Source organism: Colias eurytheme, chromosome 32 (genome assembly GCF_061535395.1).
Source record: "Colias eurytheme isolate Ceu_HAF_F1 chromosome 32, ilColEury1 Martin Lab GWU primary, whole genome shotgun sequence".
Lineage (NCBI taxonomy): Eukaryota > Metazoa > Arthropoda > Insecta > Lepidoptera > Pieridae > Colias > Colias eurytheme.
The window spans coordinates 5,826,284-5,839,429 of NC_143011.1; positions in this window are offsets into that span (position 1 = coordinate 5,826,284).

Consider the following 13,146-nt stretch of genomic DNA (forward strand, 5'->3'; position numbering starts at 1 on the left):
TATTTCTTTAATACGCCTTATATCGTCATCTGAAGATTGAACAGTAGTAATCCAATCTTCAGCAGTAACACTAAGTATATCAATAACGTGCAAATCGTCTACTTTTGAGTCTGATGGAGCTCGACTCAGGGCATCCACATGTGACATCTTATCTCCTGGTCGATACTCAATTTCACAGTCATATTCTTGTAACTGCACCCACCATCTTGCAATTTTCGGGATCACATCTCGTTTTGTAAGTGTGGTGCGTAATGAATTACAATCTGTTAGTATTTTGAAGCGTAGGCCTAACAAGTAGACCCTAAACTTGTTTAATGACGCTATCACAGCTAGAGTTTCTAACTCAAACGAGTGAAGTTTCTGCTCTTCTACCGTGGTTTGACGACTGTAGTATGCTACAACTCTCCATAAACCTTTCTCGTCTTTCTGAAGAAGAATACCCGCGATGCCGAATCTACACGCATCCGTGTGTAACTGAGTTTCTAAATTTTTGTCGTATAGTGCGAGAATTGGTCTGCTGGTCAATCGTTTTTTTAATCTCTGTAAATGCAGTTGCTTCTTCTTCCCCCCATTTCCAAGGCGCATTTTTCTTTAGAAGACCCGTCAATGGTTTTACTATCAGAGCAAAATCCTTGACAAATCTTCTAAAGAAGCTGGCAAGACCTAAAAATCGTCTAACGTCATGCTGATTTAAGGGAGTAGGAAATTTTGAGACTGCTCCAGTTTTCGCAGAGCCTGGTTGGATACCATTACCACTTATTTCAAACCCTAAAAAGTCTAATTTATCAAACATAAATTTACATTTCTGCATTTTCAGTGTTAAGCCTCCTTCTTTTAATAAGTTCAAAACTTCTTCTAGTCTTTGCAGCGCTTCATCAAAGCAACGCGCGGGTATCAAAACATCATCCATATACACAATTACATAACTTAACCGTGCTTTATTAAGAATCTTATGCATGGCTCTTTGGAAAACCGAAGGAGCGTTTGCTAAGCCAAATGGCATTCTGGTGTATTCATATTGTCCATCTGGCGTAACAAACGCGGTCTTCTCTTGAGACTTCTCCGAGATGGGAATCTGATAGTACCCTGAAGCCAAATCCAGCGATATGAACATCTTATGGCCCGCTAATTGATCAAGAAGGTCTTCTACCCTAGGGAGAGGATAATGGTCTCACTTAGTCCTGCTGTTTAAGGCTCTGTAGTCAACACACATTCGCCTCTCACCACTTTTCTTTCTTACCAATACAATGGGGCTCGCGTAAGGTGATGAAGACTCCTTAACTATACCACAATCTAACATTTCTGCTACCATGCGCCTGACATCTTCTCTTTCTGCATACGAGAGTCTATAAGGCCTGTAAACTACCGGTTCTTCATTCTTTAATTGTATATCCATTTCTAATACAGTTGTAAATCCGAGATCCTTAAGACAGGAAGAAAAACAGCTGCTATATCTTGCGAGCAAGTCCTTCACCATTTGTTTTTCTAATTCGCTAAGATTATCCCCTATAACAGGCTCAGATATATCATTCCTGTCAGTGAAATTAACGTTATTTACATATTTACAATCATTACTCATTACCATACTGCGTATCAGCAACTGTTCACGTTCTAGAATTAAACCCTTAGTTCTAGGATTTAAGATAAGAAGACAGCCTAATCCATCTTTTAATTCATATTCTCCCGGAAACAAATAGAATTCAGAACCATTTTGTCCCCGCATACCACCTCTAACATATACAGTACAAGAAAGTTCAGGTTTTGCTAATACTGCGACAGTTTGTATTGCCTCAGGGTTAATATAAGTTTGCTCCCTACATAACAAGTGTATTTTAGCGTTTTGGGTCTTACAAATCTCCAGTTTATCTACGGTTTTAGTAATTTTAATACCCGGCCGTTCTGAAAATGAATGCCCTAGAAGCACTGGATAGTTAATGAGGTTATCATTAATAACTAATATTTCTATATCTTTTTCAGTAATTCCTTGTACCTCAATATTAACTAACGACTTACCGATAGGCTGGTACGGTATATTGCCTAGGCCTTTTAGTAAGGGTAAATCATTTGTGGTCCATGTAATTGAAATGAATCTTAGTTCGTTTGGTCAGAGAGTGCCAGTAGTCATTTCGTAGCCGTAGTCCGTTGAAATCGGTGTCTGCTATTAGGAGCTATGGCTGCTTATAGTGAACCGTGGATACGCGGTATTACCGTAGTCCGTTTGAAACCGGCGTCTGCTATTAGGAGTACAGATAGCTGCTTATAGTAAACCGTGGATACGCGGTGCGCGGGTGACGCTGGCGGAGGTTGGGTCTTGTAGAGACCATTGGAATATGGGAGTCCGTGGGACTCGGCATTCGGAGGAATGCGTGTGGAACAAACATGAGGTTTGTTGTGGGGCTTAGTGAAAAGCCAGAGTTTGCATTCGGAGGAATGCGTGTGTGTTGTTGGGCTTAGTGAAAAGCCAGAGTTTGCATTCGGAGGAATGCGTGTGTGTTGTTGGGCTTAGTGAAAAGCCAGAGTTGGCATTCGGTGGAATGCGTGTGTGATGTTGGGCTTAGTGAAAAGCCAGAGTTGGCATTCGGTGGAATGCGTGCGTGATGATGGGCTTAGTGAAAAGCCACAGGACTCGGATAAGATTCATGCCCTAGTTTTTTTGTGATACTTTAATAATGATCTGCTGATGACAATAGCAGTGAAAGTGGTATTTGGTTGCTTAAGCGTTATTTTCTTTTAGTAGTTAGTAGTTCATAAATTTAATCGAAATGATCAGGATTCAATGTTTCATTACTTTAATCAAAATGGTTAATTTCAAAGGGTTGAAGTTGGAAATTATTTTAAGGTATTCAAATTAAGAAAAAAACCTGTTTTCATATGAACTTAAATTTTGTATTATGAGATTCTTTGCTATAGGACGTTTCTTGTACAAATTTCATGATTCTGTGTTCACAAGAAATATCCTGAAGGTATTGATTCCTCGTGTCCCCTGCGAATGTCGAAAACTACTATCTTTTGATCGACTGTTATAACTTTTCAAAGCTTAACGGGACGATGGTATGCGATATGAATTTCAAAGGTCTTGATAGATAGACTGATAGACGTACGGACAACTAAGTGATCTTAAGGATTTAGTTTTTTTCAGTTTTGTGGTTTAAAAGCCTAAAAATTAAATATCCGAGTTTAATTGTAAAAATTTGTCAGGATTGGCCGAAGAGCATGTACTGTGCGAGATGTTTTCTGTGTTACAGCACCCACAAACACGAGGACGTGTTCAGCGCAGGATGGCCGTGTCGGAGACGGTCAATAGCGCGGATGTAAAACGACTCTAAGCACGAGTTCCGGGAGGTGGCAGCACAGTGAAGTTGGCGGCTTACTTCATGCTTGTACCGGGTCGAGCCCGTGAAGGCTCGCCCTCGGGACGGCACTTCACATTCGAACATCGAAGAGTTCGGATCTTCCACTACTAGGAACTGTTAACCTTTTCTTTGCTAGTGTTTAATTTAAATGTGTAACGTAACGGTTATTAAAAGTGATTGTATTTAAAGTGATTGTATTAAAATGACTGTATTGTAAAACTGACATGATTAAAAAGAGCAACTATAGAGTTTCTTGCCGGTTCTTCTCTGTAGATACTGCTTTCCGAATCGGTGGTAAATAAAGAAATGATTGAGTTTGAGGTGTTTCTTTGCTCGATTACCCAACGCAACGCCCACAGCTTGAAAATAGATTCACAATCTACATCTTGCTCCGACATCAGAATTGGGATCAAATCGAGCAAATGAGAAAACACGTGACGATAACCTCGATACGATATACGATAACCTGATTAAAAGTCAAAGCGCCGCAACCACGTGGCACTTCGATCCAGTTTCAACGGGAACAGCAAGAAGTCGGAAGCGAGCATCATCGTATCATCGAGAGCAGCGCCGTGTCATGTCGTGCACCGTGCCATCGCGTCGAGCATCCGGCTTCGAGCATCATGCGTCGAGCGTCGAGCATCATGCGTCGAGCGTCATGCGTTGCGCCATGTGGTGCATTACGCATCCATACTGAGCGCCGCGGCACCAAGCTGGGCTCCGCGACACCACGCCAGGTGTTGCACATCCACGCCAGGCACCGCAATACCACGCCGGGCGTCGCGCTACCATCACTACCATCAACACGTCGAGCCTGAGATCACCGGAACCAGAGCGACGTGTCGACGTGTCGTGCAACTATCCTTCAATCTCATACAAAACCGGTCAGTAGATAACATTCCACTTTGAGTGTACAGTAAGATAAAGAAAGTAGGTTTTCAAAATGTAGTAACTTCAAGCAACTTATTCGAAAGAAAAAGAAATTTATTGCCAAAAAAATTAGTTACAAAATTTATTTTAAAATTAATTGAGGAAAATGGTCACAGCCTCGGCAAAATGCTGCACAAAAACAGCGCTAATTTACAGGCTGTACCGCTTTTCTTTAAACCTCAAATGCACTAGTTAAGGCATTACTTTTCGTTTTTAATCGAATAGCAATAAGGCTGTCTTTGTGTAGCAATTAATTGCTATTTGTCAAGGGTTATAGCCTAAAAAACTAACGCAGGTAGTTTAAGAAATTAATGCGGGTAGTCAAGAAACTAACGCGGGTAGTTAAGAAACTAATTTGAAAGTAATTCGCATACTGTTTTTGTTCTGATACACGGACAAGTGAATGTTTATTGTTTACGTTCGATTGAAGGATCTGGATGCAGTGTACCAATTAATGTGCTTTCTTTGTTAGTGTTAGCTCACAAAATAACAAACATTAAAGCAATTCGTTACTTAATTTATCTTGATGGCAGTGCTTACGCCACAAAGTATTTTTTAAAATTACGTGAATTACCTACTAATGTAAACCCGTCCCTGAATAAGTGAAATAGGTACTGTTAATTTATCACTGCGTAAATAAGTTGAGTTAAATGTAATGCAATAAGATTAAACTATACACTGGTCTTGTAGGTTACAACTTTTAACAAAATCTGTAATCATTACATTCGGTACAGCCTGTAAATTAGCGCTGTTTTTGTGCAGCATTTTGCCGAGGCTGTGACCATTTTCCTCAATTAATTTTAAAATAAATTTTGTAACTAATTTTTTTGGCAATAAATTTCTTTTTCTTTCGAATAAGTTGCTTGAAGTTACTACATTTTGAAAACCTACTTTCTTTATCTTACTGTACACTCAAAGTGGAATGTTATCTACTGACCGGTTTTGTATGAGATTGAAGGATAGTTGCACGACACGTCGACACGTCGCTCTGGTTCCGGTGATCTCAGGCTCGACGTGTTGATGGTAGTGATGGTAGCGCGACGCCCGGCGTGGTATTGCGGTGCCTGGCGTGGATGTGCAACACCTGGCGTGGTGTCGCGGAGCCCAGCTTGGTGCCGCGGCGCTCAGTATGGATGCGTAATGCACCACATGGCGCAACGCATGACGCTCGACGCATGATGCTCGACGCTCGACGCATGATGCTCGAAGCCGGATGCTCGACGCGATGGCACGGTGCACGACATGACACGGCGCTGCTCTCGATGATACGATGATGCTCGCTTCCGACTTCTTGCTGTTCCCGTTGAAACTGGATCGAAGTGCCACGTGGTTGCGGCGCTTTGACTTTTAATCAGGTTATCGTATATCGTATCGAGGTTATCGTCACGTGTTTTCTCATTTGCTCGATTTGATCCCAATTCTGATGTCGGAGCAAGATGTAGATTGTGAATCTATTTTCAAGCTGTGGGCGTTGCGTTGGGTAATCAAGCAAAGAAACACCTCAAACTCAATCATTTCTTTATTTACCACCGATTCGGAAAGCAGTATCTACAGAGAAGAACCGGCAAGAAACTCTATAGTTGCTCTTTTTAATCATGTCAGTTTTACAATACAGTCATTTTAATACAATCACTTTAAATACAATCACTTTTAATAACCGTTACGTTACACATTTAAATTAAACACTAGCAAAGAAAAGGTTAACAGTTCCTAGTAGTGGAAGATCCGAACTCTTCGATGTTCGAATGTGAAGTGCCGTCCCGAGGGCGAGCCTTCACGGGCTCGACCCGGTACAAGCATGAAGTAAGCCGCCAACTTCACTGTGCTGCCACCTCCCGGAACTCGTGCTTAGAGTCGTTTTACATCCGCGCTATTGACCGTCTCCGACACGGCCATCCTGCGCTGAACACGTCCTCGTGTTTGTGGGTGCTGTAACACAGAAAACATCTCGCACAGTACATGCTCTTCGGCCAATCCTGACAAATTTTTACAATTAAACTCTGATATTTAATTTTTAGGCTTTTAAACCACAAAACTGAAAAAAACTAAATCCTTAAGATCACTTAGTTGTCCGTAAGTCTATCAGTCTATCTATCAAGACCTTTGAAATTCATATCGCATACCATCGTCCCGTTAAGCTTTGAAAAGTTATAACAGTCGATCAAAAGATAGCAGTTTTCGACATTCGCAGGGGACACGAGGAATCAATACCTTCAGGATATTTCTTGTGAACACAGAATCATGAAATTTGTACAAGAAACGTCCTATAGCAAAGAATCTCATAATACAAAATTTAAGTTCATATGAAAACAGGTTTTTTTTCTTAATTTGAATATCCTAAAATAATTTCCAACTTCAACCCTTTGAAATTAACCATTTTGATTAAAATAATGAAACATTGAATTCTGATCATTTCAATTAAATTACTACTAAAAGAAAGTAACGCATAAGCGACCAAACACCACTTTCACTGCTATTGTCATCAGAAGATCATTATTAAAGTATCACAAAAAAACTAGAGCATGAATCTTATCCGAGGCCTGTGGCTTTTCACTAAGCCCATCATCACACACGCATTCCACCGAATGCCAACTCTGGCTTTTCACTAAGCCCAACAACACACACGCATTCCTCCGAATGCAAACTCTGGCTTTTCACTAAGCCCCACAACAAACCTCATGTTTGTTCCACACGCATTCCTCCGAATGCCGAGTCCCACGGACTCCCATATTCCAATGGTCTCTCCAAGACCCAACCTCCGCCAGCGTCACCCGCGCACCGCGCATCCACGGTTTACTATAAGCAGCTATCTGTACTCCTAATAGCAGACGCCGGCTTCAACGGACTACGGTAATACCGCGCATCCACGGTTTACTATAAGCAGCCATAACCCCTTATAGCAGACACCGACTTCAACGGACTACGGCTACGAAATGACTACTGGCACACTCTGACCAATCGAACTAAGATTCACCGCTATCACTCAACTCAAATTCAAGTTTCAAACATTAATCAACTTCAAGTGGTACTTGGCCCACAGGCATCCTCAGTATATTAACAAAGTGAAGTTACCCGAACATTGTATAAACAACATCTGTCTTTTCAAAGTGATTATTGGTGTTTAGTATTTCAATAGCTCAACAGTTAAAAAAAAAGAGAAATCTTATCTGAACTGAATATTACTCATCCAACCGAATATTAAAACTCTAGGTATCTTCTATACAGCCATACTGACAATCATGCGTCCCCGTACGCCATTTCTCACACTACATTACTACGGTAATTCATCTCGGGATACCAAAATAACTACCATCCTGCCTCGGCCCACACTGACCTTACAGGGTTACCATACTGCCGCGGTCCTCCTGACCGGTCAGAACACACATCTACTATCCTGGACCTCATGCCAGATAGAACACCACAATCCTTCGATGAACTACATTACCATCACAATATTATTTCACGCAACACACATTAACTTCACAACGTACGAGACAACACAACTATCAGTATGCTACAACTCTACTCAACTAGAACTCTACTGAACTATACCTCCCAAATCTATCATTGTGCTAGCCTGTGCAGCTTGCTCAAATGTTAACAGCAGTTTTATTTTGTTGTTATGATCATTAACAAACAAATGTGACAACAGCACAAAAATAACATCTTAAAAAGTTTAAAACGAATAATTCGTAACTGAACCGCAGAAAACACTCAAAAAGTGGTGAAAGCTTATTCTCAACTGAATATTTACCAACTTGAATTTAAAGTAATCATGTGATAACATAATATCTGCCTACAAAAAAAAATCGCGAGAAACCCTTCAAAACTTTTTTTTATCGGCAAATTTGCATATGGCTAAATTCCTTAACGTTATGTTTACTTTTGAAAACTCAACTTAAAACAATTAATAAGTGTATACTATAAGCAGCTATAAGCAGCATCTGTGAATCTAATATCGAACGGCAAAAGGGCTGAGCTAAATTTTAGTTTCAACGTAATAAGAATGAACTACTCAACAACTACTGTACAACTACCTAATTGATGTATTCAGTTGATGTCAAACTGCAGCTAGTCACAAAAACTATTAATTATCAAGAAATTACATTAAATGCACACAATGTAAATCGATTAGGTACTATCGAATACTCCACGTTTAGGACTTATTTGAAGCTAAAAACCAAAAAAAATGTGTGCGTGTGCTACGCGTACGTGTACACTAGGGTGGAGTGATAATGTATGAAAGAAATTTTTTTTTATTTTTTTCAAAAGGCATAGCGACAGAAAGGTGCCTTTTAATGAGTGAATTCAGCATACAAAATATTGTTTACCTGTCTTGATGTTTTGAGGTGCCCCAACCCAATTGAAAATTAGAAAAATTTGATTTTTTCGCAAACTTTGATTTATTTTTTAATCACAGTATTTTTATGGCCTCCAAGTCTATTATATAACAAACTTCTTTGTGATACACTAAATAATAGCCTGATTAGTTGTTTTAACGTATTTCATTAATGAAAATGATATTATAGAGGAATGAAAATATCAGAAATAAGTAATTATTTAGTACTAGCTGCGCTTGCGGTTGCCTCGCGGTTTCACCCGCGTGGCACCGCTCCTGTTAATCTAAGCGTAATGATATACAGCCTATAGCCTTCCTCGATAAATGGGCTATCTAACACCGAAAGAACTTTTTAAATCGGACCAGTAGTTCTTGAGATTAGCGCATTCAAACAAACAATATCTTCAGCTTTATAATATTAGTATAGATTATAATATTAGTATAGATAACGCTGTTTTTTTTTCAAAATTAGGCATTAGCAGTTGTGATACTGATGCTCTTGCCATTATAAAATCATTTTGTTTACTTTCTCAGCAAACTGCACTTGAAGCTTATGTCACACATTTGATAATATGCTTTACGGCCTGGGCAAGGCATAGAAAATCTTTGATATTCTGAAACGTAGTCAAACCGCTTTTCACGATGTCTTTTAAGGTTTCTTCAGATAAATTAGAAGTCAGAGGCTCAGTTTTCTCACATTCTTGCCACATAGTTAATTTGGCATAATTTTTTGAGCAAGTACAAGAGAATTAAAAAAAAATGCATTTGCAACTTCAAATATCAAATAACCTTTGGTACTGAGTGACAAAATACTTCAGTTATCTTTTCTTGTTCTTTTTTGTTAGTTTGTCGGTCTTGATAAGCTTTTAATAAGCGTCTATATTCATCGAATATGGTGTGTCGAATAAGTTGTAGTACTCTATTAAAGCTAATAGTGGGAAGCGATGCTTTTCGCCACACATCAAACATTTCCGTAGCTAATCTTTCGGATAAATCATGAATTTTGTTATTTTATCAGGTTTAAATTCATATCTAATAAATAAGTAATAGTTTCTTAGCATCAGTATAAGTTGGTAATTGAGACACTGGGTACTTATCTGGCAAACAAAATACAGGACAACATGTCGTTTGTCGTATTTTGACTTCCAACACTTTACTGTAACAAAGCGGAATTATAGATAGAACTCACATCAAAAATATTAAATTATGATCTTAATTGTATTTACGCGTAAAATATAACTAAGAAATATTACTAACATTAGTGTTATTTCCTTAACGGCACTGTTCAAAATCAACGTTTCCTACAATAAGATTCGGCGCAAACGGGCCACCGACCAGAGCCACTGGTAGCCAGCGATAGCCACTTTTTTATATATTGAAATATTATGTATTATGTGTCTTCCCGTTGGCAACCAACGAGATAACACAGAATCTGATTTAGCGTTAATTTGTCAAAATTAAACTTTAATGATTTTCGACTAAATTTTTTGAATTTCTGAAAGTTCATGATGTTGGGGGCACCTCTAAATGTATCATCTGCAAAGTATAATTTTGCATGTGTATTTATGAGCAATAATGACATCTTTTTACAGGTATGCCGAAACGAAAATGAAAAAAAATATTTTTCACTCCACCCTAGTGTACACACGTAAGAAATGAAACTTCTTTTTGACCTTATTTTTTCAAAAAATAATTTACAATATGCAACTTTACAGAAATATATCAAATCACGCGTGATAGGGATAAGAAAAAAAATGTATGCGTGTACTAGAGTACACACGTAAGAAGTGAAACTTCTTTATGACCTTAAAAATGTCACGAGTATGGCGTAACGCAAAAATGTCACGCGTACGGCGTAACGCAAAAATGTCACGCTTACGGCGTAACGCAAAAATGTTACACTAAATTTTTGTCCAACCCCGATAAAGAAGTTTCACTTCAAAAACTTTCAGAAAACCTGGATGGGTTTTTCTTTTCTCTATTCAATTAAACAGACATTATCTGACGACAGTATGTAAACTGTAAAGGCGCTATTAACCTTAAGATTATTTCCAGTTTTTTTTTTTTTAAAGTCTTAATATCTTAACATTTAACGTACCCTAACGTTGATGGGATAGTTCTTAATTTTAAAGCAATCTAATGTACTAAAACCAAATGTAGATTCCAAAGATTTATCTTACGCTAGATGTTTATTTGAACACACGCTAATTATCTGTGACATTGTATTATGAACTGCCTAAATAAGGACCCAATAAATTCTCTGTAAAAATTCAAAACTAAATGCCTCGATTTACCTTTTATTCGATAAAACTAAATCTGCAACAGTTCATCTCGTGTAGAGCCATTTAAATCTCGATAATTATTTCTATTAATATTACCTATAGGTACAAACTTTTAAAACTGTCAATTAATGTCAATTGCGCGGCAAATTTGTATTTTTTTTTTCTTTTTGAAAATTTCATCTTCTGTTGTTTTACAGTATTTTTCTATGAAAATATGTGCAGTTTACAATAAAAACTACGTATATCGAAACAATACAGCTTTGTCTGAATATTAAAATATTATGTTCTCAGTTCAATTACATTATTACTATTTTCGTACATTTCGATATCAGTTGAAAATATTGTATCATATAAAATTTTTGGTTAATGCAGCTGGTATAACAAGGTAATGCGCTTTCGTGTTTTAACTACATAATTAGTTCAATATTAATTTAGCCGTAAAATACGTTATTTTGTTATTAATTTGAATAATATTATTGTAAGGAATCTAATTCAGTGTTAGATTTTCAAAATTAGATTAAGGATAATTTGTAATAATTGAAATAAATATTTTTGGATGTACATACTGGTATTTTTATTTTATTCCCCTGTGCTCATATTATGTCATGAAACCTTTCAGTAGATACATGGACGAAATCGCAGCCAGCGCCCAGCAGCAATTAGCTATAACATACCTATAGGTATTAGGTAAGGTAATAAATAATAGCTCTATAGTTAATACGCACCTTGATACTTACCGTAGAGTTGTTTGATGTTGAATCCGTAATAAATAAAATTAACACAATACATAATTGAATGTTACTTTTGATACACAATACACACTACTTACTCAGAGGGAAATAAACGCTACCTACTATTTTTATTTGAACATAGGCTAGAATTTACTTTTTCACAAACACGTATATTTTTAAAAGCATAATATTATAGTTTATTAAATACTACATAATATTATATACAGTTTCATGAGCATAAAGGAACAACTCTTTTAGTGTCATTGGTTCAAGTGACGACATGAGACAGTTTGGCATTAATGCCGTGTTGCTATTGGTCTATTAATTGAATACTGCACGGAAACAACACACACTATTCCTTATTATTTTTAAATCGTTTTTTTCAATAAATCTGCAACAACAAATCTTTATATTTTTAAAAAAAGGTATTTATCAGTTAACTTGGGATACTAATATATTTCTATGGAAATTAACTATTTTTTGCAATAGATATTAAAAATACAGTTAACACACTAAGTGCATTTAATGATATTATACTCTTTGTTTATATAAATACAGAACGATAATTGAATCATCTAAAAAAAGCCAACAAAAAATGTTAAACTTATATTTTCTTCTTATAATTGGGTAAGTTTTTAAAAAATAACTCGTTTTTAATCTTTTTTCAAAAAAATTATCTAACTACAATAATCAAGACAATAATACTATAGTCTATAATAGTCGCATAAAAAAAAAGTATTTATAACCAGTCTTGACAATTTATGAGCGTTTTAGCCACTGTGCTTTGGTAATTTGCCTTTTTTATGGGAAAAAAATCCGCAATATCGATACTTCTTTGGTCCTGCATTTTCGTAAACATTTTATGGATACTCTGGTACCACATATTTTGAAAAAATTGGGCTATTGTCACGTAGAGTCTCTTCAAAGTGCGTGCCACAAGTCGTATTTGCATCCAAGGCACCTTCAAATCTGTGCTTAATTTTTTCATAAAATCTTTGCGGCTCATTGTATTTTATTTATTTATTTTTTTTATTTTTTATTGTGTGATAGGGAAGCGCTTGACCACGATCTCGCCTAATGGTAAGCTGAGATGTGGCCTATGATGGAGCGCGCTTCCCTAGAAGGAAGCATTAGCATTTATCTACATTATTTTGATATTATATGATATAGAAATTGTTAAAATTCTATATCATGCCGTAAAATATCGCCACTGACCACCTATAACTTTTCCTGTATTAACTGAACATACAGGAATATGGTTTTCGGGCTTCTCTTATCTCTTTATAGTGCTTGTATCCTCAATGTATACCACCATGACATTGTGGCGTTGCCACTTTTATTATCTATATTTTATTATCTGTGGCGTTCCGAAACGGAACGCACTTGATCGAATTTTAAATTGATTCGACGATAGTGAAAATGATTCACTAGGACAATAGTTAATACGCAAAACGCAATACGCAGTTGATACGTATTTAATACCAATACTCAATGATTGTCTCCTGCTAACC